We start from the raw sequence: 27,837 nt of genomic DNA, 5'->3' as shown, positions 1-27,837 counted from the left end.
GACATTGATTTAAAACACCTCTGCAATGAGAAAGAAATCCTTAAAGTATGACCTGTTGGACATACTTGAGGATGGAGGTTGGGAAACCACTGCACTAAGGGTTCTAGGCAGAGGCGACTCCCTCTACCTCCTGTTAGGATAGAAGTATAGGAACCACCATCACTGAGATGTACTAATTTCATATACTGATACTGTCATCAGGACCGTCTTTAAGGCAGGGCAAAAGGGGCAGCTGCCCTGGGTCCTGTCATTGTTGTGGGGCCCAAAGCAGCTGCCTTATACTTGCCAACTATACCAGTTTAAATTCCCTTGTCCCTTGAAGTTTTAGTCATGTGCTGTGTCCCGGTATCTCAGTGTGAAGCGCTGCTACTAATGCTGCCCAGCTCTGCCCTATTTTTGTGTACAGATGACTCACCTGCAGACCCTGTGTTTACATGTAAATAACCGGCATTCATGTGTAAATAGCTGCGGCTGGCGCCATTGAGATATATATATATATATATATATATATATATATATATATATATATATATATAATGAATGCCACCTTTATTTACATATCATGTCCCCCTGCAGTGAGGAGATGATGTGCTGTAACATCTAGCAATCAGTATTACTGTACAGTAATCTTTAGCAACCAATCAACAAGCAGAAATCATTTTCTGTAACCTCTAGCAATCAATCAGTGAGCCGTAATGTGTGCTGTAACCTCTAGCAACCAGTCAGTAAGCAGAAATGATATGCTGTAACCACTGGAAACCAATCGCAATTGCTACCTAATCTGATACAGTAAAGTGATTTTAAGTCTAGCTGCTATTTATTGTATGTCTCAGAGCAGGTGGAGAGTGAAATTGCATAGGGGGGAGATAATTTTTTTGCCCAGGGTCCAATCAATATTAAAGACGGCCCTGACTGTCATCCTAATCCTTGCTTCTATACTCAGAACAATAACACGTCATTATTGAGCACTCCTATATTTGTGTTTTTTATTGGACCTCTTAAGCCCACCAAAGATAGGATCAAATGTTTTGCGAGTTCCCCACTGGCAGCGAAGCTTGGTGCCAGTTCGTTACCATTCCTAGCGAAGAATAATGGAGAACCAGGTGAACATCTGCTGGGAAAACACTATATTACCAAAAGTATTGGAACAGCTACCTTTATACGCATATAAACTTGAATCTCATCACAGCCTTAGTCCGTAGGGTTCAGTATTGAGTTGGCCCACCCTTTGCAACTATAACAGCTTCAACTTTTCTGGGAAGGCTGTCCACGAGGTTTAGGAGTGTGTTGATGGGAATGTTTGACCATTCTTCCAGAAGCGCATTTGTCAGGTCAGGCACTGATGTGGACAAGAAGGCCTGGCTTGCAGTCTCCGCTCTAATTCATCCCAAAAGTGTTCTACCGGGGTGAAATCAGGATTCTGTGCAAACCAGTCAAGTTCCTCTAACCCAAACTCGTTCATCCATGTCTTTATGGACCTTGCTTTGTGCACTGGTGTGCAGTCATGTTGGAACAGGAAGGGGACATCCCCTAGCTGTTCCCATAAAGTTGGGAGCATGAAATTGTCCAAAATGTCTTGGTATGCTGACACCTTAAGAGTTCCCTTCACTGGAACTAAGGGGCCAAGCCCAACCCCTGCAAAACAACCCCACACCATAAACCCACCTCCACCAAATGATTTGAAGGGGTGGCCCAATACTTTTGGCAATGTAGTGTGGATGAGCAAGTTTGGGGTGGATGGCCTGACCTCAACCTAATAGAACACCTTTTGGGAGGCCTTCTTGTCCAACATCTGTGCCTGACCACAAATGCGCTTCTGAAAGAATGTTCAAACATTCCCATAGACACACTCCTAAACCTTGTGGACAGCCTTCCCAGAAGAGTTGAAGCTGTTATTGCTGCAAAGGGTGGGTCTATTCATTATTGAACCCTACAGACTAAGACTGGGATGCCATTAAAGTTCATGTGTGTGTAAAGACTGGTGTCCCGATATTTTTGACAATATAGTGTATATACTGTCATCTTAATCCTTCCTTCTATACTTGGAACAATATCAACATGTCATTATTGAGCACTCCTATATCTGTAGTCTTATTGGATCTCCTGATGTGGGCCATGTATGTGGGCATTTGAATCTTGAGGAAACCACCAAAGATCTGATCAGCAGAAGATTTGTGAGTTCCCCACTGGCAGAGAAGCTTGGTGCCAGCTCATCACCATTCCTGGCTAAGAATAATGGAGAACCGGGTGAACGTCTGCTGGGAATATGTTGATTTAGTACTGCTCTTGTGCTGTGTGTTGTCCCTAAGACCTACACGTGCAGTCCGAATATTGTACGTGTATGCAGGGAAGGTTGGCATCATGCCACAGTCTCTCCACCCATGTGGACACATTTACATTTACACAAGAACAGAAGTTTGCCAGACTTTTATTTTAAGCCATGCCAAGTCCTTTTCCTTGGCCACTGGCATTGTGCCAATGGAATAGTATGCATGCTTGAGAAGCCAATTGACCAGTCATCAAGCACAGGATATAGTATTGACCATGTCTGGCAGTGTTTTGGTTAACTTTGTTCGGATAGTCTGGGATGTGGAGCCGCTGCTGGTAATCTCCAATCACTCCCCCGCTCCCCCTGCCGAGTGGCTGAAAGGGTGTAATTTGTTTGAGCAGAACATGCCAGTCCTTAAACAGTGAGACACAGACCAGCGCTAACCCGGCTGTTTGTGCCAGGCAATCAGTGCGAGATTGTTTAGCAAGACAGCGACAAGAGCTTATGCCAGTCGGAATCTGTACAGAGAACTGTTCCTAAACCCGGAAATATAGCCCTTACACAGACTTTCCATGTAGTGGTCACCAGGACCATAGCGGCTGTACATACATTTTGTTGGATAATTTAAGAGCCTGTTTAATACATTTTTACACGTATTTTTGAAATGCAAGCAATGTAAGTATCTGAATCTGACCTGGTATCAGCCTCTTGTAGTCCCTGTACAGCATAACTCAGACTGTGTTGGGAAGAGGGCAGAACTTGGGAGCCAGTCAAGTGTGCTGCATGCAAATGTTCTGAAAGGAACATGTTGATCAGAGAGGAGAGCAGAGAGATAAGATCCTTAGTCAGAGCTGCCTTCACTTTCCAGTCACAAGGCTGAGAATGGCAAGATTTCACCCCTGTATTCCTTTAAGCTAGATACATGTAGGCCAAAAATTGGCAGAAAGTGGTCTGTTCAGCAGGAACTTTTGGCCTGTGTGTACAGCTGTCTGTTCTACAGAAGCCGGGTGAACTTCTGTCAAACAGGCATCCTGGAAAACCAGCATCTGCAAGATGTTCGACCTGTGTGTTCTGGGGGGGGGGGGGGGGGATTGGAAAAAAAAAGTGGAACTTCCCCTTTTTTAGTAAACAGCGTTAACTATCTAGTTCTATGACTCTTTGTTTAAAGCCTTACTCATCTGCACCAAGAGACAATTCACAAAGCTTCATCAAAATGCCAATGGGGGCGGCAAAAAACCAGCCTGGATGAGGATAGCACTGGATCCCTGGACAGGTGTCTTTTTATTAAAAGTAAGCAGTTACAGTATTTGTAGCTCCTGACTGAAGCTCATTCTTAAGATGGAAGATTCATTAATTATAAACTCTGTGAAAATGCAGTCAACACATGTCAGGGCTCTTATAAGGGTAATATCACAGTTTGATGTGCAATGGATGGTCGGCAGTCAGTTGGCATAATACTCCATCTTGGTCTCTCCCCATTCCATCGTATTCCAGAATCCTCTCTCCCTTTTTTGTTTCCCATCTTCATGCCTGCTCTATCTGACAACATTCGCCAGTTCCATCCACGGCACCCCCTCCTCCCTGCCTCCTCCCTGCCCTGAGATGGTAATTGAATTGAAGCAGTTCATATGTCTGAGCCCCTTGGAAAGGTGTTTCCATTAAACAGAGAGCAGGGCTTTGAATTGGAGTGTGTGCCTGGATGACCCCGGAGTGTCACTCTGACTCCTCGGCCCTCTAGGATAATTGGCATCTAGACAGCGGCTCCAGCCTGGCTCTCAGACGTGGCCGGCATGCATCTATCAACTTCAAAGGCTCAAACGCACTTTCTAAGAGACAGGAATTGATTTTCACAGAAGCTGGAGAAGGCCGGCTCTCCTGGGGGTCTTCCTGCTGCTTGCATTACTTTACAGACGAGGGGAGCGGGGTATATACAGCTGCTGTTTGTGTCACATGAAGCTGCTATTCGCTCTGCCTGCAAAAAATCTCACGGCTCACTTGTGCCAGCTTAGACTATAAATGGAATGTAGCTGTGACCTGTGCTGTTCTTGGGAACAGACTGCAAATGTCTGTTGTACAGATACGTGGAGGTGACTTCGACTATCCTGAGGTAAAAGCAGTTTACACAAAAAAAGGATGAAGAATTTAATTGTGCTGATTTAGGGACGGAGAGTTCTGTACAACCTTGTGTGGCAGAAGGACTGAGAGTTGACCTGTGGCACTATGCGTGGTATAAGACCGAAGATCTGACCTGTGCTGCATTAAGGACATACAGTCAACCTAACCTGTGGAACCTTGTATGGTATAAGGACTGACAGACAACCTATCTTGTAGAGAATGGCCTATGCTTTGCTACCCTTTGTGGGGTAAGGTTGAAACCTGGTCTATAAAAAGCCCTCACTGGACCCATCCAATCTTAACCTACACCCCATCTCTCTGTGCACCTTCTTATCCAAACTCCTTGAACATCTGGTCTACTACCGACTGAGTGGCTACCTTGCTGATAATAGCCTTCTTGATCCCCTTCAGTCTGGATTTCGTCCTCAACACTCCACAGAAACTACTCTCCTAAAACTAACAAACTATCTACTAACAGCCAAAACCACAACACTATTCTGTACTCCTACTCCTGGATCTCTCTGCTGCCTTTGATACGGTTGACCACCCCCTCCTCCCTAAAAAAAAAAAAAAAAAACTCTACACCTTTGGTTTCTGTGACTGTACTCTTCGCTGGTTCTCTTCCTATTTATCCAACTGTACCTTTAGCATTTCCTACAACTCTACTTCCTCATCTCCTCTTCCTTTCTCTGTTGGGGTCCTCCAAGGTTCTGTTCTTAGACTCCTTAGTTCTCCTATTGTCAATCTACACCACCTCCCTGGGTCAGCCGATAGCCTCCCATGGCTTCCAATACCACCTCTATGCTGATGACACCCAAATCAATTTCTATACCCCAAAGTTCACTCCTTCTGTCTCCTCACATATCACTAATTTACTATCAGATATAGATGTCACACCACTTCCTCAAACTCAATCTATCCAAAACTGAACTTATAATTTTTCCGCCCCCATATGTCCCTTTCCCATCTCCTGATCTCTCTGTCAAAATCAATGGCACAACTATAAGCCCATCCCCACATGCCAAGGTTCTAGGTGTAGTCCAGGACTCTGACCTCTCCTTTAAGTACCACATACAATCACTGTCCAAATCTTGCCACCTCAACCTCCGCAACATCTCCAAAATACGCCCCTTTCTAACCAATGATACAACAAAGCTCTTGATTCACTCGCTGGTCATCTCTTGCCTCAAATACTGGAACTCCCTTCTCATTGACTTACCTCTACATAGTCTATCACCTCTTCAGTCCATCATGAATGCTGCTGCCAGAGGCGTCCACCTTACCAATCGCTCTGTGTCTGCTACCCCTCTCTGTCAATCCCTCCACTGGCTTCCGCTCACCCAACAAATTAAATTCAAAATACTAACAACTACTTACAAAGCCATCCACAATTTAGCCCCCAGCTACATCACTAGATTAATCTCTAAATATCAACCTACTCGTTCTCTTTGTTCCTCTCAAGACCACCTGCTCTCTAGCTAGCTCCCTCGTCACCTCCTCCCATGCTTGCCTCCAGGACTTTTCCAAAGCCTCTCCAATCCCATGGAACTCCTTACCCCAATCTGTCCACTTATCTCCTACTCTATTAGCCTACCCTACCCCCACCTAACAACCGCATTTTCATTTTCTCCATTGGCTCACCCCCCCCCCCCCCACAGTTATTACCCTTTGTTCCTCTTGACCCTCCCTTCTAAATTTGTAAGTTCTAACTAGCAGGATCCCTCCTGTATTGATTTGTATTGTAAGTGTACTGTCTGCCCTAATTTTGTAAAGTGCTGCACAAACTGTTGGCACTATATAAATCCTGTATTATAATAATATACGTAGTATAAGGATTAGGATGGCCTTTACAATCTTGCACAGTATAAGGACTGAGATCTGACCTGTGCCGCCTTACAGGGTATTAGAAATAAAAGCCATTCTGTTCAACCTTCACTGGTATATGGACTAAGAGCTGACCTGTTTTGCCTTTTGTGATATAAGGACTAAATTCTGAAATGTGTGGTGTAAGGGCTAAAAGCCATCATGTGCATATGTGCCTTGTATAAAGACCAAGAGCCAATCTCTGCTGTCATATGTGGTAGACATGTGCAATTTGTTTTGTTCCAAATTAGTTTTGAAAAATGTGTTGGTAAACATCCGACTTAACAGAAACCCGTTTTTAACAAATTTTTCCGAATATTCCTAAATTAGAAAATTCGTAAATTCAAAGTTTGAAATTCGAAAATCTGAAATAACTATTTTATAGTTATTGGACTTTCCTTTCAAATTTGGCTATTAGAGAACATAACAAATACAAATTTATCCGAAGTTACGAATTATCCAAAATAATGAATGCCGTATTTAAACAAATGGTACGTAACAATTTAATAATAATAAAAAACTTTTTTAACCTATAATTTAATAGTTAGTTATTATTTAGAATTTTCTGATTTTCATTCTTTTGAATGTTCAGGTTTTCTTTCTTTTTGGATTTTCAAATTTATAAAAAATTATGAATTGCGATCATGACGAATGACCCATAAAAACGAAAAAACAAAGCCAGTGAAACTAAAACTAACTAATTTTTCAGCAGTGCACATGTCTAATATCTGGTTTAAAGACAGAACTGACTATTGCTGCCTTTTGTGGTATAAGAACCAAGAATTGGCCAGTGCTGCATTATGAGGTTAAAAGCTAATATTGGGGAACTACGCTCGCCACAAAAATGACAAATAAAAAGATAATGTCCTCGTAAACCTCACCCTTATGCGCTATATTATCCCGAGTGAACCGTTGTGAGCAATTACAACTTATACTAAATAAAACTAATAAAATTAATATTTTGCAGCTTGCTTCAAAACGAAATGTCCATTAATAAATAGTCCAAACACCACGTGACAAGGATGTGACTGATGAATCAAATGATGAAAATTGACTCAACAATTCCTTTGCTGTTTGTGAACTGTGCAGACTTCACCACCACCTAAATAAGAAATGGCTCCTTACCGGACACTTCAGACCCAAGGCAAATATAAACCAGTGGAAGCTACTCAGACATCTCCATCTTCCAACATTAGCACTGATCTCCTGTGTATCCATCCATTACAGCATATTTCTGAAAGAATCTCACAGCAGCCATATTCCATGCACAGATATCCCATCGTAAAAAAGAAAAGTGGCTCCAATAGTGTAAAATCCCAATTTTAATGTAAAATAAATACACTTACAAACATACAGAGAAATCCAGCCTTAAGTGGGTAGCGCCGGCCGTGCGCATACCAACACAAACCCGTCTTCCCCAAATCGTACAGACTACGAGGTGACGTCAGAGTGATGTTCTTCCCTACACGTTTCGTGACAGTTCACGTCGTCTCGGGGCACGAGTTTGTAAGTGTATTTATTTATTTTACATTAAAATTGTGATTTTACACTATTGGAGCTACTTTTTTTTTTATGGTGGGATATCTGTGCATGGAATATGGCTGCTGTGAGATTCCTTCAGAAATATGCTTTAATGGATGGATACACAGGAGACCAGTGCTAATGTTGGAAGATGGAGAGGTCTGAGTAGCTTGCACTGGTTTATATTTGCCATTGGTGACCCCTTGGGTCTGAAGTGTCCGGTAAGGAGCCATTTCTTATTTAGGTGGTGGTGAAGTCTGCACAGTTCACAAACAGCAAAGGAATTGTTGAGTGAATTTTCATCATTTGATTCATCAGTCACATCCTTGTCACGTGGTGTTTGGACTATTTTTTAATGGACATTTCGTTTTGAAGCGCGTTGCAAAATATTCATTATTGCATATCACTAATATTTTTTACTGGTTTACTGTTGTGCTTTTCAATCTTGGATCATATATTTATCAATATTCTGATATCCACTAGCTTTGGTTTAGGCACTTTAATTTCAAACTGTGATTATGTTATTGTAGGTCACACAGATCTTAAAGTGGAGGGCCACCCTGAAAACAAAAAAAATATAAAAAATTACAAAAAAATATAAAAAAAAAAAATGAAAAATTTTTTTTTTTTTACTTACCAGAAATGCCTGTTGCTAGGCACTTTCTCCTAATCTTCCTCTTCCTCCTCCGCGGAGATCTTCTGTCTTCTGTCTTCGTTGTGGCGTCTTCTGGGTGATGAGTCGCGCTGTGTTCTGGGAACTGTGTGTTCCAGAACACAGCGCGTCCCATTCAGAAAGCGCTGCGGGACTCGCGCATGCGCAGTAGCTGCGGGACTCGCGCATGCGCAGTAGGAAACGGGCAGTGAAGCCGTAAGACTGCACTGCCTGTTTCCCTTACAAGGAATGGCAGGACCGGGACCCGAGAGCCGAGGGACGGGTCGGCCTCGGGCGGCCGACATCGCGGGCACCCTGGACAGGTGAGTGTGTTGATTAAGTCAGCAGCTGCAGTGTTTGCAGCTGCTGACTTTTTTTTTTTTTTTTTTTTTGTATAACCGGCCCTCCTCTTTAAATGATCACAAGCATTTACTAATTATTAGTTTTCTTATACACTGGTTTTATTTAGTATAAGTTGTGATTGCTCACAACGTTTCACCCGGGATAATATAGAGCATAAGGGTAAGGTTTACGAGGACATCTATTATCTGTTTATTTGTCATTTTTGTGGGGAGCGCGGTTCCCCAATTTTAGCTTTTATTCCAGTTTATATTTTTGGTACAGATTAGAACTGCAGCCTCCATCTGAATTAACTTTTCACAAAGATTATTTAATTTAGTTATTTTTATTGAGACTATTTCATTTACTGCAGCGCGGTTTTTCCCTTCTAGTTTTACTGCATTATGAGGTACAAGAGAGCTGATCCATGTCGCCTTATGGGATTTAAAGGGGTTGTAAAGGCAGAAGGTTTTTTTAACTTGATGTATTCTATGCAACAGCCTTCTGTGTGCAGCAGCTCCCCTCAGCCATTTTAATACTTAGCAATGTCCACGAAAATCTCAGCCATACAAGATTCTCCTTCCTGATTGGCTGAGACACAGCAGTGGTGCCATTGTCTCCCACTGCTGTCAATCAAAGCCAGATAGCCAATCGGAAGAGAGGGTGCAGGGCTGGGTCGGGGCTCTGTGTCTGAATGGACACAGGGAGCGGTGACTCAGCTAGGGTGTCCCCAGAGCAAGCTTCTAGCTGTGGGGGCACTGAATAGGAGTGAGTGGCCAGGAGCACAGAAGTGGGACCCAAGAAGATGGTGATCTGGGCTGCTCTGTGCAAATCCACAGAGCAGGTAAGTATAGCATGTTTTAATAGCTATGACTAAGCACTACAGCTAGTGCGAAACGTCAGCAATTTTTCCTTGTTCGCTGCGTTTGTTGAGCTGTGATGTGATTTTCCAATAAAAGAAAGTGGTTTTCTGAAGAGTGCGGCAGTCCAGAGCTTGTTTTTCGTATGTTTCATATTTTTATAGGGAAAAAAATGAGACTTTACAATTACTTAAACCACTTGCTGATCAGCCGCCGTCATTATATTGCGGCAGGGCGGTACGATCCCATGAACCGTCATAGCTGTACGTCGGTCCCTTTAAGCGGGATAGCAAGCGTGCGCCCGCTGCTCACCAGGGGTGCCAATGCTCGTGACCGTGCGTCGCGATGAACACCAGCCATGAGCGATCGTAGGCAGAGAGGCAGAACAGGGATGTGTGTGTGTGTAAACACATACTTTCCCAGTTCTGTGAGGAGATCGTGAGTTCCTACGAGCTGGGAACCACGATCTCTCAGCTCCTATAGTCACTCCCACCCCCCACAGTTAGAACACACACATGGAGAACACAGTTAACCCCTTGATCGCCCCCTAGTGTTAACCCCTTCCCTGCCAGTATACATATCTGCCTAAACTAAGGAAACAATTTGCTTCTTTTTTTAAAAAAAAAATTGGGGATATTTATTACAGCAAAAACTACAAACTACAAAAATATTTTTTTTTCAAAATTGTCTCTATTTTTTTGTTTATAACACAAAAAATAAAAAGTGCAGAGATGCTCAAATACCACCAAAAGAAAGCTCTGTTTGTGGGGAAAAAAAGGACCTTAACTTTGTTTGGGTACAGCGTCGCACAACCGTGCAATTGTCAAAGTGACGCAGTACCATATTGCAAAAAATGGTCTGGTCATTGAGCTGAGGTGGTTAAGGACCAAGATCTGATTTGTACCACCTTATGGGGTGTATGGACTAAAAGCCATCCTGTGCAACCTTACATGGTATAAGAACTGAGAGCCGACTTGTGCTGCCTTATGTGGTAGAAGCACTGAGTGCTGATCTGTGGTGCCTTATGATGTTTAAGTACGAAGATCTGACATATGCCACTTTATGCGATGTTAGGATTAAAAGCCATCCTGTGCAAACTTGCCTGGTATAAGGAGTGAGAGCTGAACTTGTCTCACTTTGTATAGTATAAGGACCAAGAGTCGATGGAACACTGACTCTTCCACCTTAAGCTGGTATAGCACAGATTGCTGACTTGCATTAGCTGTATTACCACAGAAATCTAACAATACATATAATGGAGATAATTGATGTTTGAGTTGGATTATATTCTGTTTATAGGCTTAAACTTGGTATTAATCCCTGAATAGAGAATTACTGTTCTAATAAGGTGCAGAGAACCGATTGTGTGTATAATATATATTATGTAAATGATGACAGCGACAAAAGAAATGTGCTGGGGATGTGATAACATTTTATTAGCTTAATTAACAAGGTGGAATTGCAGCTATGGGACCTGTGTGCAGAGGCTGGTAGGCACCTTGTGTCTTGTGTGAGGCCCATCGGAATGAAGCTGTCCGTCTGCGTTTATTGCGAAGGTTGAGATATCAGTAAAATTCTTTCTGTGTAATCTAGGGAGAGACGGCAAAAGTTCACGGTCTGTGGCCCACATAACAGCCAATCAGCTTTGTCCTTTTGTTTTGCGGTGAAAGGGAAAATCTCTCAGGTTAGTAGAAGCTACAAGACCCATGCTACCTTTTAATTATCCAACCATGAAGTTATGTATGAAGACAGGCTGGAGACCTTCATTATTTTACAAGCTGCAGCACTGGGGGACTGGATACAATACCCACAAAGGCTCTGTTCTGCCTGAATAAAAAAAAACCTGATAGATCCACACATCAACATAAGTAATGTTGTGTGGATCTCTCCCGCTGCAACGTTTTATTTATTTATATATATATCTATATATATATATATATATATATATATATATATATATATATATATATATATATATATATATATATATATATCCATTAATTGACCTTATTGATATTGCACATTACTTATTCCTCCTCCTCCTCCCTCTCCTCTATAACTCTATCAGCTCCATGTATCTCTCCGTATTCCTAAATACAAGCCGTTGTCGCCATATCTTCTGATATTCCTCCCATGCATCTTCTGCCAAATATATTGACTCTTCAATAGATCTTCTCCATTCCACCCTTGCTACCCACTTCTTTAACCTCGGGGTCTCCTGAGTTCTCCACAAACATGGGATCAGGACTTTAGCTGCATTCAAAACATTTGGGACTAAAGTCTTTCTATATTGGGACACCGCCTTCCCTGTTGCACTGTTATATTCTGACTGGTGGGACTCCCCGGACTAACTGTCAGAAACAAGAAATCAGACTGAGACAGAAGTACAGTTAAATCTCACTTGTTTAACAATAATAATAATAAAAGGTAAACAGCGTAAATATAGTCAAAACATAGCCAGAGTTCAGGAACTGGAACAAATAGTCAGACAAGCTAAAACGTTAGGGAGTAAGAGATGAGCATAGTAGAACAGCAAGCAGGATCCGGAGCCAAAAGGAATGTCAGCCAAGCAAGTCTTTAACAGGAACACAGGAGAGTGTCTCTAGAGATGTGACCAAGGCAGAGGCAGAGATCTCCTGGGCTGGACGGCTTAAGTAGGCAGGACTGACGAGCAGGATATCGCCAACAGGTGAGTCCCTGTGGAGAGATAAGAGCTGGCAATTGGCCGACAGCTAAGCGGCCAGCTCAGATAAGGAAGGGCTGAGCGCAGCCCTGATATATCCAAGACAAAGGCAGTTGAACGTGTTGTAGAGAGATTGTGAGTACAGGGTCTCCTTATTCCTGTACATAGTTGACAGTGGAAGATTAAACTTCTGCGATTGCTATGGACAACATAAGTAGTTTATTTCTCACCAGTCGTGTTCTCATAGAACCACCATTAACAGTTCTGTATTGTCCTTGGGTGCAGCCCGCAGCAATAGTGAGTGCTGACAGTAGGATGAGTCAGTGCGGCGGTCACGGTTTGATGTCGGATGGGCTCGCTGGCTTCCCCTGAGAGATTTGTGATATCCGGCTCTGCAGACACCGTGTTTGGGCTGATACTGTAGCACAAGGTCGGCTGACAGACAGATCTAAAATAAATCTCTAGTCCAGAGGGATGTGAGGCTGCAGCCGGCTCCAGCGTGGGGAGACCTGGAAACGCACACAGTGAATTTTTAATGCTGCTACATGAACAGGAATGTCACACACTTCACACACATCAATTCTCTGATAGGGAGGAAATATCCCAGACACAGATGTGTAATAATACTGCTACAATGTCATTCCCTGCACATAACAGATATTCCCGAGTTATGGATAGTGACAGGAATCATTTATTTATAGATTTATTCTGCAGTACCTGCTAACTGACACTGGATGGAATCTGCTCTGTATGTATAGTCTATATAATAAGAGACATACAAAACTTTATAGTATGTGCAATATTATTTCATGGCTATCCATTTCTTGTATTTATAAATGTATATAGCTCTGACATATTCCACAGTGTTTTACAGAGAACACTGAGCCAGTCACATCAGTCTCTGCACCAGCGGAGCTTACACTCTGTCTCAACACAGTCCCATATTATTCTATATTTATATCGCTCTGACATATTCCAAAATGCTATACAGAGAACATTGAACCTGCTACATCAGTTACCACCAGGGGAGAAGCTTACACTCTAATGTGCCCACTTTATCAGTTGGCTAAATATCTTGTACAAAGGGGCTGAAAGCTTCATGCTTGTGAACAGTTGGCTCTGGTGTGCATCAGTGGTGTCCTTTGAGGCCTCTGCTATATGTATTTGAAGTCCATCCTATTATCGGGGCTTTGGGCATTGCTAATGACCTCCTCTGAGGGTCGTGGCCTATGCTAATGATGTGTCTGTTTTCATCTTTTGGACGGAGGAGGCAGAGGAAGTGTTATCGGTGATGAAGCAGTATGCTGAAGCATCTGGCTCAAAGATCAATCAGGATAAGAGTGAGGTTTTCTGGATAGGAGAGGAAGGAGAAGGCTTTGAGCTTCCTGACACCTTCCCAGGGACCTAACAAGGAATTAAGGTTTTAGGCATCCAATTTGGTCCTAGTGATTATGGCCTTGAAAATTGGGTAAGCAGGCTACAAGATGCCAATGCCAAGGTTGCCAGCTGGGTTACAGGGAAAGGGTTGACCTGACTAAAACTAAAACATACTCAATCCCTTTATTTCTGTATGTCAGTGTGTCTCTGTTTTGCCACTGTCTTTGTGAGGATCTACAGTTTCTTTCAACTGTCATATTCCTTTCTCTGATGTTTCTGAAACATAATTTTGGTAACATGGTGGCAGAGAAAGCACCTGGGTGGGTTGTTTTTATTCCTGGTTTAGGCTTTGTCTGGGAAGCTGGAAGAGTGATGGGCCAGTGAAAGGTGAGGGACCGCCATTGTAAGCATCTTACTTATGTTGCTCTGTGCCTGAAAATGCTTTGGCAGTGGGAAGCGATGGTGGTGGAAATTAAGGCTGGCCAAACATGGAGCAAAGTTCTAGTTGCAGACATTAGCTTGATTCCCCCATCAACGCAGATAGTGTTGATATCAGAATCCCCCATGCCAGGCCATTGTCTTCTCCCATTGGGGGAAGCCGTCCCTGCTGGGAGAAAACAGTGGTTTTCACTAGTAGCTGCTAGTGATAATTGTAAGAGAATCTGGCAGGCTGGGTGTACCCAATTTGATCGATCAATCAACTTGGTACATTCAGCTTGCCCATTAATGGTTTGAATCTCGGCCTGTTCCCTACTAAACTGGCTGAGATTTGAACCTTGTATGGCCGGCCCAAGTCTTTCTAGAAAGACCCTGGAGCCTAAAATTGTTAAATCTGGCTTTAGCAAGCCACTGGTCTTGCAGGATTGCCCACACCCCGGTATGAGGGTGGGCCTGCATTCAATTAATCTGGAGAGATTCCATATAAAAATTCAGGATTTGGCGTGTCTCTTGTTTCATGGCAGATTATGTGAGGGGCAATCTATAGCATCTCTCTCTAGACAACCATGGTTGTCCAAGAGTGCAGTGCGGAGGAGACATTGGATCATTTCTTGCTTCAATGCCCCTTCAATATGGAGGTCTATAGTAGTCTGTAAAAGCAGGCCCCTGGGAATCACTTTCCTTTCCTATATGAGTTAGGTGTGTACCCAGGAAAAGATTATCTGAGGGCATGATAAAGTTGTAGAATTCATATGAACTGTTTTTCCATGATTCCCAATCAAGTGAGCCCACCCTCATGGTAGTCAGGGGGCAGAAACCCCTATCAGAGTGGATTGGTTCGCCTAAGACTCTCATCTTGCACTGCTCTTCTCAGTCTGAACGTGTCAAAGCAGGGAAGATGGCCACGGCTCGTGTACGTGAACTCGAAGAGGAGTTTGCGTGCCAAAACTAAATTTTTGTGAGCAATTCTGTTTGTGAACCGAGTTGTTCATGAACAGAAGCGTTCGTTAACCGAGTTATGACAGTAATTAAAAGCGTGTTGATTTTGTCTATTATTTTATGTATGAATTTTTGGAAAAATCTATTTTCTCTTCAATTTTTTTATTTATTTTTATCGATTTCTGTTTTTATTTTATTTCCTTGTATATGTGTAAATATGGTTTTATTTAGGCTGTGAGTTTGTAAGATTTATTAAACAAAAATTTACACTCTAATGTCCCCACCACAGTCACACACATCATTTATTCTTTTTATTATTACACAAACAGTATATACAGTATAGCTCTGACATTTCATAGGGCTGTACAGAGAACAATGATCCAGAGGAGCTGCTTACACCAGGGCCGGACTTAGAATGAAAAACAGCCCTGGAAAAAAATGTCATACCAGCCCCATAGCATTATTATACCAGCCCAACATCAAAACCATCATAACGTAATTATTTCCTTGTTCGTGAAAGCGAAAACCATGAATTTTAAAGCACATTTGAAGATTGTATTTTATATAATATATTAAATATAAAGCAAATTCCAGTTAAAAGTGGTAAAATTGGTCCATTTTCAAGGGGCACCGCAGGAACGTGGGGTGCTCTGGTTTCCACAGACCACCTTTTACAGAAATAATGGGGCGGTTACTGATATAAGGGGAAAACCTTTATATCAGTGCCCCCTTATATTATTGTATTCACTCCCTCCTCAGACTTGCCTGGCGGCTCTGTCACTGACCTCCTCTCAGGTACACCGTGCAGGGCTCAGTTAGACGGCTCCAGGTTGGCGACTCTTCTCCAGACTCCCCCTCAGACAAGAGATGGCTAGAGACTGAGCAAATGATACAAGAGATGGCTAGAGACTGAGGACATGATACAAGAGATGGCTAGAGACTGAGGACATGATACAAAAGATGGCTAGAGACTGAGGACATGATACAAGAGATAGTCAGAGGCTGCAAGCATGATACAGTAAATTTTCAGAGGCTCCAGACATGATACAAAGATAAATGCAGCCTCACTGTGCCCGTCATTTCAGCCTCACTGTGCCCATCAAATGCAGCATTATGGGGCCCATCAAATGCAGCTTTATGCTGTCCATCACTGCAACCTCACTGTGCCTACCATTGCAGCCTCACTGTGCCCATAATTGCAGCCTCACTGTGCCCATCAATGTAGCCTGGCTATGCCTGCCATTGCAGCCACGGTGTGCCCGCCATTGCAGCCACGGTGTGCCCGCCGTTGCAGCCACGGTGTGCCCACCGTTGCAGCCTCGGTGTGCCCGCCATTGCAGCCTCTGTGCCTACCAATTACAGCCTCACCATTTCCTGGAAGGCAGTGCTGTAACAAGGTCCCCCCCACACCCACCCCCCAGTATCCCAGTAGGCCAGTCCGGCCCTGGCTTACACTTTAATGTCCCCTCCATAGTCGCACACTATTATTATTATTATTATTATACAAGTTTTATATAGTGCTAACAGTTTGCGCAGGCATTACAGTTACATTACAATTTGGTACAAGAGGAATCAGAGGGCCCTGCTCGTCAGAGCTTACAATAAAAAGATTTATTATAATATGTTTATATAGCTCTGACATACACCACAGTGCTGTTCAGGCAACACTGAGCCAGTCACATCGGACTCTGCACCTGAAGAGCTTACACTTTAATGTTCTACCACAGTCATACTATTATTATTATAGATTTATATACTGTAGCTCTGACATAGTCTTTGGTGCTGTACAGAGATAATTTCACCAGTCACATCTGTCTCTGCACCAGAGACCCAACCTTACCTTTAATTCCTTTCTACTGACAGTACGCATGTATACGGTCTCACGGAAATGTGTTTTTGTTTTTTTTCCCCCGCGAGGCCAGATATTTGTGTACCTGTCTTTGTGCTGGGAACGTGCCGCACTGCGTCTAGTCCCGGTTTCCTGTCACCTGATTGCTTTGATAGCCTCTAATTGGCTATCACAGTTATCATTCACTGTGCAGCCCTCCCATGTGATCTTTCTCCTCTAAATCTAGTTGCAGATAAATTGTATATTTTCTCCTTACAGGGGTGAACGATGTAAACAAAAGTGTGTCAAATAAATGAATGATAATTAAAAAAAAAAAATCACTAGTTCAAAGTTTATTAAGGTTAGTGTTTGGTTTAAGGTAAGGGTCATAGGTCAGTATATTTTGGGTAGATTTTTATTTTTTTTTAAAGCATTTTTCACATTTGTATCAGTGTCAATTAGTGTCTGTATGTTTTTTTTAGGTAGGATAAAAAAAAAAAAAAAAATACACACGTTTTTGGACCCTACCACAGGTTACAGGTACAAACAGCTAACCTACACATATGTGGTGTCACTGAGATTGCAAGGAGCAGGAGAATTTATGTTGGGTTGTTCTTTGGTAAGTTACTGTAATAGCAAGAAATATACAGCTACATTTAAAACATTTTGGGCCAGTTTTCCTTTGATAATAATACAAAAAACAAGCGGGAAATATCCATTAACATTTACCACCAAAAGAAAGCCTAATTTGTTCTTTTTGTTTGTTTGTTGTTGTTTTTTTCTGACCCCTCTCCTAACTAGGATACTTTACTGGATTAAGTTGTGTCATTTTTATTTTTTTTCTGTTTGGAGCTGAGCATTACTCTTATCCTCAATTGAGTCCTAAAGCTGATCCTAATCCTGGGGGTCTATGGTGAGGTTTTGTCCATTATTTTTTTTCTAAGAGCCTGTTTATAAAAAAAGATTGCTTTGCGTGTGTCTCAAGCATCCAACAGCTGTCACATGTCAGCTAATATGTTTATTTCTTATAATCGTTGGCTTCATCTAGTGGCATAATGTGCTATTTTCCCAATTTTGGTAATTCAGAAAAATACCACAGCATGGCCACTGGATGGAGGTGATGATCATAGAAAATAGAATATGGGGGTTATTTGTGATGATCTTGCAAATGGGTGTGTGTATGTATGTGTGTGTGTGTGTGTGTGTGTGTGTGTATATATGTGTGTGTGTGTGTATATATATATATATATATATATATATATATATATATATATATATATATAACATACACATATATATATATATAACATACACATACACATATATACACACACACACACACACAGAGAGAGACCCCCATGGTGTTAATAGGGGTTTCAAGATCAATGAGCACTTCATGCAAGTTCCATATTAACCTTATTCCTTTATCCCCTGAGCCCATAACTTAAGTTAGGTTCTTATCCTTCTGCACCATCAGAACCTTTAGTACCTCTGAGCCAAGCGTTTCAAGCACTAACGTTCTTTTAGCTTCTGTTAGGTTGTTTTTAGTTGCAGAAAGCCCTGTAATTGGTGCAGAGACTGCCAGTCACAGGCTGTGCCAAATATCACGCACACATGTCTAGCACCAAATTCTAGACGGTTTGCACAGATCCGAGACAGCATCATTCTGCATTACTGAAGCAATCACAGTTGAGGGGCTGCCTTATGTTCTTTAAAAAAAAATATTATAAATGTCTGTGAATAACATTTTTGTAAAGTGACAGAAGTGTTCTTGTGTTTGCAGTGATTCTGCAGTCTGTGCTTACAGGTGACTGTGAAGTGTATTGTGTCTACACAGAACTGGATGCATCTCTGCTTTGTCACTGATGGTTAGGCCAGGAATTCAGGAAAAGTACAGTAGGAAGCTATAAAGTATTGTGCAGGTAGCCGAGAGCAGCGACAGGAGCAGACAGTTGCACTATGTGCAGACTATGGCACCAGGACCAACAGACAGACGCTGTGCCCAATCCTATATATATCCAACAGGGCACTTTAATTTGTAACCTAAAAAGCCTAATTTGAGCCAAGCTATCTATAGACCTGCCATATCAGAGGTGCCAAATATATCTAGCTGTTCCCTCCATAACTGTACCCAGTATTTCCATGTCAATTCACAATAAATTTTACATTACGGGAGGAAAATATGCTGTGTGTTCATGGACTGCAGGGAGACTTTGTGTCTGCATGTGTGCCAGGAAAGAGGGGAAGAGGGGGACTGGTTTATGTGCCCAGAGAGCTGAGGACTATGTGTGTGCCAAGAGAGAGCGGAAGAGGAAGCCGAGAACTGTGTGCCAGGAGAGAGCGGAAGAGGAAGCTGAGGACTATGTGTGTGTGTCAGAAGAGAGTGTAAGAGGAACCCGAGGATTGTGTGTGCCAGGAGAGCGGAGAGGAAGCCAAGGACTATGTGTGTCTGCCAGGAGAGAGCAGAGGCGATGCAATGTGTGCCAGGAGAGAGGGAGGAAGAAGCAGAGGACTGTGCATGTGCCCAGTAAAGGAAAGGGGGACACTATATCTATGTGCCAGGACAGGCCAGAAAGTAGGGGAGGAGTACTATGTGTGTCAAAAGGGTGGTAGAAAAGGGATAGGAGGACTTTGTGTGTGTGTGTATGCTAGGCAAGTGGGAAAGAGGTGAGCAAGGACTGTTATGTGCCAAGAGCATGGAAGAGGATGACGACTGTGCGAATGTGCCAGGGGGAGAGTTGAAGAGAGAGGACTATGTTTGTGTGTGCCAGGTGAGAGTGAAGGACTGTGTGTGCCAGCAGAGGGCTACAGAGATGAAGGACTATGTGAGTGCAAGCAGAGAGCAGAAGAGGGAGGAGAAATGATGTGCCAGGAGAAAGCGAAAGAGATGAAAGAGGAGGCTGTGAGTATGCTAGGTGAGTGGGAATGGAAAGGGGACACTGTGTGCCATAAGAGCGTGAAAGAGGAAGGGGGTGCTATGTGTGTTCACCAACTGAGAAAGGGGGGGGGGGCTGCATGTATGGTTGCCAGGGAAGAGCAGAAAATTACTTATGTGCCAGGAGAGATGGAAAGGAAGGGAGGACACTATGTCTGTGTGCCAGGCAAGAGAGGGGGAGGGGTACTACGTTTTGTGTGGCAGAAGAGAGAAGAAGCGCGAGATGAGAACTATGTTTAAAAGCCTTACTTCCAGTTTTATAGCTTGGGCATCTCTTGAAGGGTCTGTAATATTTCTGTTGGCAGTGATGATAAAAATGAGAAATGATCAGTGTATGGATGCCTTCAGCTTCCAGAGTTCATCCACTCATAACCTGTCAATACTACACACTGCTATTTATCAAGCTGCTCCAGAGGCAGCAGAGAATTTATCACTCGGCCGCTGCTATTGATTTGTGACCCATCTGTAGGAAGGCGGCTCTGAGGACAATCTCTGCACTCGCCGGGTGTAAAACTGTTCCCAGTCCATCTCTGGATACAATATTATCTGCATTGCAGCCTCACCCAGCCTTGTTTACGCCAATTTACCAATTACGGTTCATGCCCTCCTGACGTGTTTCTGCCTACCCTTCCCCCCTCACCATAATCAAACTTCCATGTGTTTACCCACTCTCCTTCTCCCCATCCACGTCCACTGCCATGTTTGTCCACCGTCCCCTCATCCATATCCACTGGCTTCCATGTGTTTGCCCACACTCCTTCTCCCCATCCACATACAGTGACTGCTATGTGTCTGCTCATTCTTCTTCTCACCTATATATATTTACTGCCATGTGTCTGACCACCCCCCTTCTCCCCATCCATATACACTGACCATCATGTGTCTGCTTAGCCTTGTTCCTCTCATCTATATGAACCAACTGCCACACGTTTGTCCACTTTCCTTCCTCCCATTCATATACGCTGACTCCGTCATGTCTTTCTTATGGCACCCATGTGTCTATCATGAGAGCAGAGCCTTTGATAGATTTCCTGTGTTGCAGTGAGAGTAGAAATTGAAATTGATTAGCCTAAAAGTGCCTAATTACAGGCAGATTCATCATGATGCTGTGACAAGCTCTCTTTAATGACTGAGCTGTCAGTGATAAACCACGGGATGCACCCGGGTCCTGCCTGAGCTTACAGGCTTAATGAGAATTGGATTGTGGCCAGGCTCTGTACGAGGGCTGAAAGCCGGCAGAGATGTGATGAGGGGCCCAAAGTTCTTTACACGTGCATGAAGATGGAAGCAAACCTGCAGAATTACCACGCTGGAAAGCCAGGTTCAACACTGTTGGTGGATCCCTTCCTAAAGGGGGGCTCTGTGCTGGGTATTAACTGTGAAATTACATGTTGCAAGCAGATGATCATGTTCTGGTTAGTGACACCTGGACTGAATGTTGGGCATTAACAGGGAGCAGCTTCCTCTGTGGAAGAGAAGGTGCTGGATAAGAGTAAATTCAGTTTTACCTAATATTTTTTTTTTTTCAAATATAAATTTTTTATTTATTTAGATAGATACACCGGTGGAGAGTACACCACAATACAAACCGTAGGAATACAAAAAACAAGTAGAGCCCCCAATACAGAAAATAATGCGGTATCAAGAGCGCTTTGGCACTTGAACAGTGAAGTGAACAAAATACAATAAGCCAACAGGATATAAAGGAGATCCTTGCTTCCGCAAAGAGTAGGGACAGTGAACCTGTAAGCTCTGTGCAACGCAACAGAAGTGTGGTACAATTTCCGATCCCCCCCGACCAATCACCGGGAGGGGACCGGAGCCACCGGAGATGGATAAGGGTAGGGTTAGGAGGGTAGGAATGGGGGGTGGAGAGGAGGAGTTGGGGGAGGGAGAAAAGAAAGAATGGACAGAGAAGAAAAAGGGAAAAAAAAAGGGGGGGGGGTAGACCGACAGACACGGCGGTGGATAGGGTCATCCGTTCCACAAACGGGGACAAAGGAGAATCAGGGCCTTAGCAAAGATTGGCCTTCCGCGGAGAATATAAACAGGCACCAGCTATCCCATGTTTTTTTATATGTTTCTTGTTTGTGCTGAGCAGTAAGGATGAGGTCCTCCAACTTCCGTACGTCCTCCACCTTCCGCAGCCAGTGCGCCACTGTTGGTGGGGCACTGCGCTTCCAGTATAGAGGAATACACGCCTTAGCTGCATTGAGAAGGTGACATATAAGGGACTTCCTATACTTTTTAATGGGGACCACTGATAGATGCAGTAAAAAGATTTACCTAATATTTTAAATATGTTGTTTGCTTAGAGTTCCCCAACATAGAATAATTATTTTGCAGGGACTGAAATGGGGGAGCAGGACAATGATACCATTATATTCGTGAACCAAATGTGGCATAGTGTGTCCACTACTATGAGTGCCGGCCAGGGAAGGAGCTTGACTCGACTCCAAACATCAATGTGAAACAGGAGCTGTATATCCCATGGACCACACATTGAAGAAAACCCACTGTATGGAGTATGTAGCAGTCTCAGCCCTGACGGCTTCAAGGCCACGCCCCCAGCATGTTTTTCTCCGCCCCTCAGAGCGTAAAGAGTTTGTTACTCCTAAAATGTGCCTGCTGTACCATGTACTTGTATAAGAAAGTATCCTGTTCTCTTTGTATTGCTTCCTTTATGGGAAATCCCTGGTGTTCCTGCCAGTCCCTCTGCTTTCCTATTAAAAACTGACCACACAAAACAATAGAGCACACCCTGGTTAGTTCTCTAGCTATGCTGGAAACTCTCAATGATCAGACTTGTCCTGACACGCCCCCGCTACACAGCCATTCACTGGGAAGTTCCGTGTGCTGCTGCTTCTCCTCCCCGCAGCTCTTATGCAACTGATAACGCCGGGATTGTGATCATTTATCAAAAAGGGATGCACCTGACCATAAGACACACCTAGGTTTTAGAGGAGGAAAACAAGAACAAAAATATTCTGAACCAAATGGTGTACTAAAATATTTACCAGTGCCCATGAAATGCAGCCTGACCGTTGCCATAAATGCGACCTGACCATTGCACATAAATGCAGTCTCTTTACCCACCACTGCAGCCTCTCTGCCCACCAATTGCAGCCTCTATGTGCCCACCACTGCAGCATCTTTGCCCACCAATTGCAGCCTCTGTGCCCATTGCAGCCTCTGTGCCCACTAATGTCAGCCTCTGAATAACACAGCAATACTGTCCCCCATCGGATAGTGTCCACCCTGTACTGCGCTTGCGCAGTACGGAGGACAAGGAGACGCTGAAGGTCTCCGAAGATGAACGGCGCTTGCACATTGAGTCCAGGTTCAAGCCCCACCATCCAAGTGGACATAGAGTCAGAATAAAAAATAGCCGAGCGAAGCGAGGCTGTGCCCGAAGTGTGGCGAGCGAAATGAGCACTCGAGGGGCCCTCTTACTATGTGCTACCATATGTCCACTTGGATGGTGGGCGCCATTCATCTTCAGAGACTTTCAGAGTCTCCTTGTCCCTCTGTACTGGCAAGCGCTGCGTCTGCACAGTACGGGGCGGACACTATCTGATAGGGGGACAGATTTTGGCAGAACGCTCGTACAGATGGGTCTGTGTGCAGGGTCTTGCCCCCCTAGACTGCCTCTTGTGATAACACTGATTCAATCTATTATCACACGAGCCAGTCTAGGGGGCAGGACCATGCACACAGACCCAGCTCTGTGACATACGAGCGTCGGAGGACAGAGGGAGGAGAGCGCTGCAGTCGCCGGTAGGACAGTCCGGCCCTGCTCACAGGGGCTTCAGATGTCTGTCCTCCGCTCACCTGCCTTTCTGGTGGCGGGGGGGGGGGGGGGCCTAGCATGCATTCGCTCCATAAGATGCAGAGACATTTGCCCCCATATTTCTGGGGGGAAAAAAGTGTGTCTTATTGTGCGGAAAATACAGTATTTATAATGTTTTTTTTTTTTATCTATGTTTTGCCTTTTATTTCTATTTTATATTGAATTGCTTGTTTTACAAGGGGATCGTTTACAATCACTTAGAAGCCCATAGAGGGGAGAAAAACACGTTTGGGACATGGCGTTGTGGGAGCCTGGGCTGAGACTACCACATACTCCGTATAGCAGGTTTGCTGCAATGTGCGGCTCATGGGATACAGCTCCTGTTTCACATTATATTTGTGTCAGGAACCATGAAACAGACAGAGACAGAAGTACAATCTAATCACACTTGTTTATTAATAAAAATAAAAAGATAAATAGGAAAAAGCGTAGTCAAGCAAGCCAGAGTCCAGTAGCCAGATCGGGTAGTCAGCCAGTCCAAAGTTCATAAGCCAGATCGGGTAATCAGCCAGTCCAGACATCAGGGATCCACGGAGAGCAACTGCAAGCAGGATGGAAGCCAGGAGGGATGTTAGCAAGCCAGTCTTGAAACAATAGCAGGAGATGGTTCCTAGTGATGTGACCAAACGTGAAGGCAATAGAGAAATGAGCTGGAGACTTTACATAGGCTGGCCAGACGAGCATCATCGGAAACAGCTGGTAACAGTGGAGAGAGAAGGGAGCTGGCAATTAGCCGACAGCTGAGCGGCCAGCCCAGAGGAGGAAGGGCTAAGCCAGCCCTGACAATTTGTGACTAACTGATGTATGATGGAGGATTGTGTTATGATATAGCTACACCTTCCTTCTGAGCACATTCCTTGCTGTTCAATGCTTTGAGAGCTTCGAAGAGGCAGATACACAGGACCTAATGGGTACATGCACACATGTTTTTGTTGACTTTTTTTGAAATGGCTGCCCTACAGTGCCCATTACCAGTCCCTCCTATTTTAATGGAATTCTGAGGTCCTGCTCATCTGACTTGCTGTGGTACACAGCATTGCCATTTGTCTGCCTAATATGTGGTTTTCAGGTGCCACCTCTCTACATTGTCGGTGGCTCTCAGGCGCCACCTTTCTCTTCCTGGTCTGTGACTTTCAAATATCGCCTTACTCTGCCCGATCTGTTACCCTCAAGTGCAACATCTGTTTGCCCAGGGCAGTATTTATAAGTCACTGTATTTTGCAGTTTTTGCCCTAAAGATAGCGTATTTGCATTGCTCAGCATTTGTTTTTGAAGCTCTGGTATATACTGTATTTATTTTTAGAGGTTTAAAGTATTCTGATATTATTGTTGGTTTTATGCTTTGTAAGATTTTGGTTCATTGCACTAGTTAGCTGTATATACTGCCTCTCTCTACCTGGAGTGCAACTTCCAAGTGCCACCTTGCTCTGCTCAGTGTGTGGCTCTGAGGTCCCTCTTTTATCTGCCCAGCGTGGGATGATCAAGTTCCGCATTTTTCTGCCTGTTTTGTGACGCTAAGTTGCCACTCTTTTTGTGTTGTTCTGGGACTGTCAGTGCTGCTCTGTGTCCTATGTGAGGTGCCCCTTAATGCTGTGTGGGACTCTCAGGTGATGCTCTGTGTGGGACTGTTGGGGGGCGCTCTGTGTCCTGTGGCATCACAATAGGTGGAACAGTCAGTGCCCCTCAGTGCTCTGTGTCAGATGTCAGTACCACTCTGTGTTCTTTATGGGACTGTTGTGCCCCTTAGTGCTCTGCGTGGAACTATTGGTTGTGCCCTTCTCGGTCTCTGTCACTCTTCAGCTGATGGCTGAGAAGCGCACTTAGAGCCTTTTGCAGGATGCCGTTGAGTGATGTTCGGTGTGTGTGGGTGTCTTGATGGGTGCAGATCACAAGGCTGACAAATTTCATATAATCATATCTAATCTTCCTCTAATGCCCGGGGAATAAGTCTCTGCTCTTACATGCAGAATTACTTTCAAGAGGAGTGACATGGTTACAGGTCTCTGCAGTGAAATGTACAGATCAGTGTATTGTACCTCTTACCGCCCTGCTGGCTGCTCCTGTGTTTTCGCCCCTCTGGCCTGAGGCCAAGACTTAATAGGAGCCGAGCTTTCAGGTCGAGGTAAATTAGATCTGATTCAGGGAGATACATTTGTCGAACCACCAGGCAGCTGATGACGTTTAAGAGGACCTGTCTAACATTGTCAATGATAAGGGGATGTTTTGAAGAAACCAGTCACCAGCTTAGAGTAGGAAGACAACTGGATAGGTTACACACCTTTTGCAAGTGTTAGAAAAGCATATTTGCCATACACAAAGCAAGCGCCAGGTATTGTAGCACTTATAGTGTGGGTAGCCATAGCAAAGATGGAGTGTGGAGAGATTGTGGATGATCTTCATTTGGAGGGGGGGCATATGATTGTGATATTATAACTATGGGCTGTTCTTGGCATAAGTTTGGCTCTCCTGAAGGAAGCACCTCAATTCCTTCAATGCTTGATAGGAAAGTGTTCAAGGTCTGAACATATTTGCATTTCTGTGATCCACAGCGTTGTCTGTGCCGCATCCCAGATGTCTCCTGAATCACATAGGCAAGTGGCGCTGGATTGGTCCCTTGGCAGCAGTAACAGGAGCAGAGGCAGAGAAAGAAACCGTAACATTTATACTCAATTGGAATTAAATGTATTCAGATTTTTACTATGCAAGATTGGCTGTCGGCTCGGGGACTTCTCATTCTTAACTCATTCTTAACTCTTCTGTGGCAGCAAAGTTCCCGAGCAAGGCCGTCACTTTTTTGCAGTATCTCCATGTATTTCAGTAGGACTGTTGAAAGAGTTGGCAATTGGATTTAAACCCATCATGGGTAAAATACAGGGGGCTCCCACTGCGGATCTCTTCTTCTGGAAATGCTGGTTGACTGGAAGTAATACTAATTTCGTAACTTTACAACTTTGAAACAAGTATGCAGATCAGCAGTTCCATTCTTATGCAAATTCACTGGCTACATGCTTCTGACCTCACTTGCTACATGCTTGATCCAGGTCATTGATATAGAACATTTCCACCAGAGATGGCCAGACAGCTGGCATCTTCAAAAAGTAGCCCCTGCATTACTCTTCTGACATGTTTCTATTAAAGCAACATCCCCTAAGTTATATAGTGTAATCAAAATACAGCTCAGTTATGGGTGACTGAAAGTTGTACATCACATCGTGCCAAACAGGACAAAATATAGCCAGCAAACAGATTAAATATATTAAAATACAACCAAAGGGGACGTATTACCATCTACCAAATACACTGACCACAGGCATAATCCTAAAATAAATAGTTTAAGGCCAAACTCACGCCTTTGCATTATAGTAATGCATACGTAGCTGGACTGTGGTGCGTTGTCATTCATTTTGCAGTGCCATCTGCATTTTTAGTACACCGAATGTAAACATGTGAACCATCTGTGCATTGTGGTGCTCTTAAGTAAAAAAAGAAAAATGCATGCTAACGGGCCTACAGTGATGCCCTGCAAAGGTCTGAACCTGGCCTTGTTAGTATATATACAGCCAAGATTCTTAGGACATTTCTGATATGTACAGGTTTATTTTAGGACTGTAGCCATCTTAGGCAGGGTGCTCAACTGATACAGATGATGTAATTCCATTGAATATCATAAAGACTGTGGTCAATCGATTTTACAGTATAGAAGAATGATCTGCTTCCATCTGAACCTTTTGTACCACCAGTTTCGGCTCGTATGCGTAGCCTCACAAATGTTTCAACGAATGAGCTCAGTTGTCACTTCATAGACTTTCCATCTGCTTTATACAATAAAATCGAACAAGCAGAATATTTTTGAAGAATCGGTCTTTGGGGAAGGGGCTACAAACCCTAAAATAACTAATTTAGAAGAACATGAAGACAAGGCTGAGAGACCAGAATACGTGTCATAAGGAGGATCAGTACAATCTTCATAGGTGGAGGGTCCTTCCTCCTGTCTGGCTGTGAACATGCTGGTCTGGAGGCTAAGGAAAGCCCAGTTAGATGAGCTCATAGAGATGGTATCTTATGACTAAAGTAGCAGGAGGCCGCAAAGGCACAGAGCACCAATAAGCTGAGGGAGTAGATGTTTGAACACTATACCGGATGGTAGTAGGATGTAAAAGAGGCTGAC

At 43.7% G+C, this 27,837-nt stretch overlaps 1 protein-coding gene across 8 annotated transcripts in view; it reads left to right on the top strand.

Annotated features, from left to right (window-relative positions):
• NRXN3 (neurexin 3) overlaps nucleotides 1–27,837 on the top strand; it is a 464,077-nt gene that overhangs the window by 329,325 nt on the left and 106,915 nt on the right. The gene's annotated exons all lie outside the window — the stretch shown is intronic.

Source organism: Lithobates pipiens, unplaced genomic scaffold (assembly GCF_037356315.1).
Source record: "Lithobates pipiens isolate NorthernLeopardFrog02 unplaced genomic scaffold, aLitPip1_a1.2 Scaffold_30, whole genome shotgun sequence".
NCBI lineage: Eukaryota > Metazoa > Chordata > Amphibia > Anura > Ranidae > Lithobates > Lithobates pipiens.
Note: the sequence above shows the minus strand (reverse complement) of the source record. Positions and strands in the feature narration are given on the sequence as shown.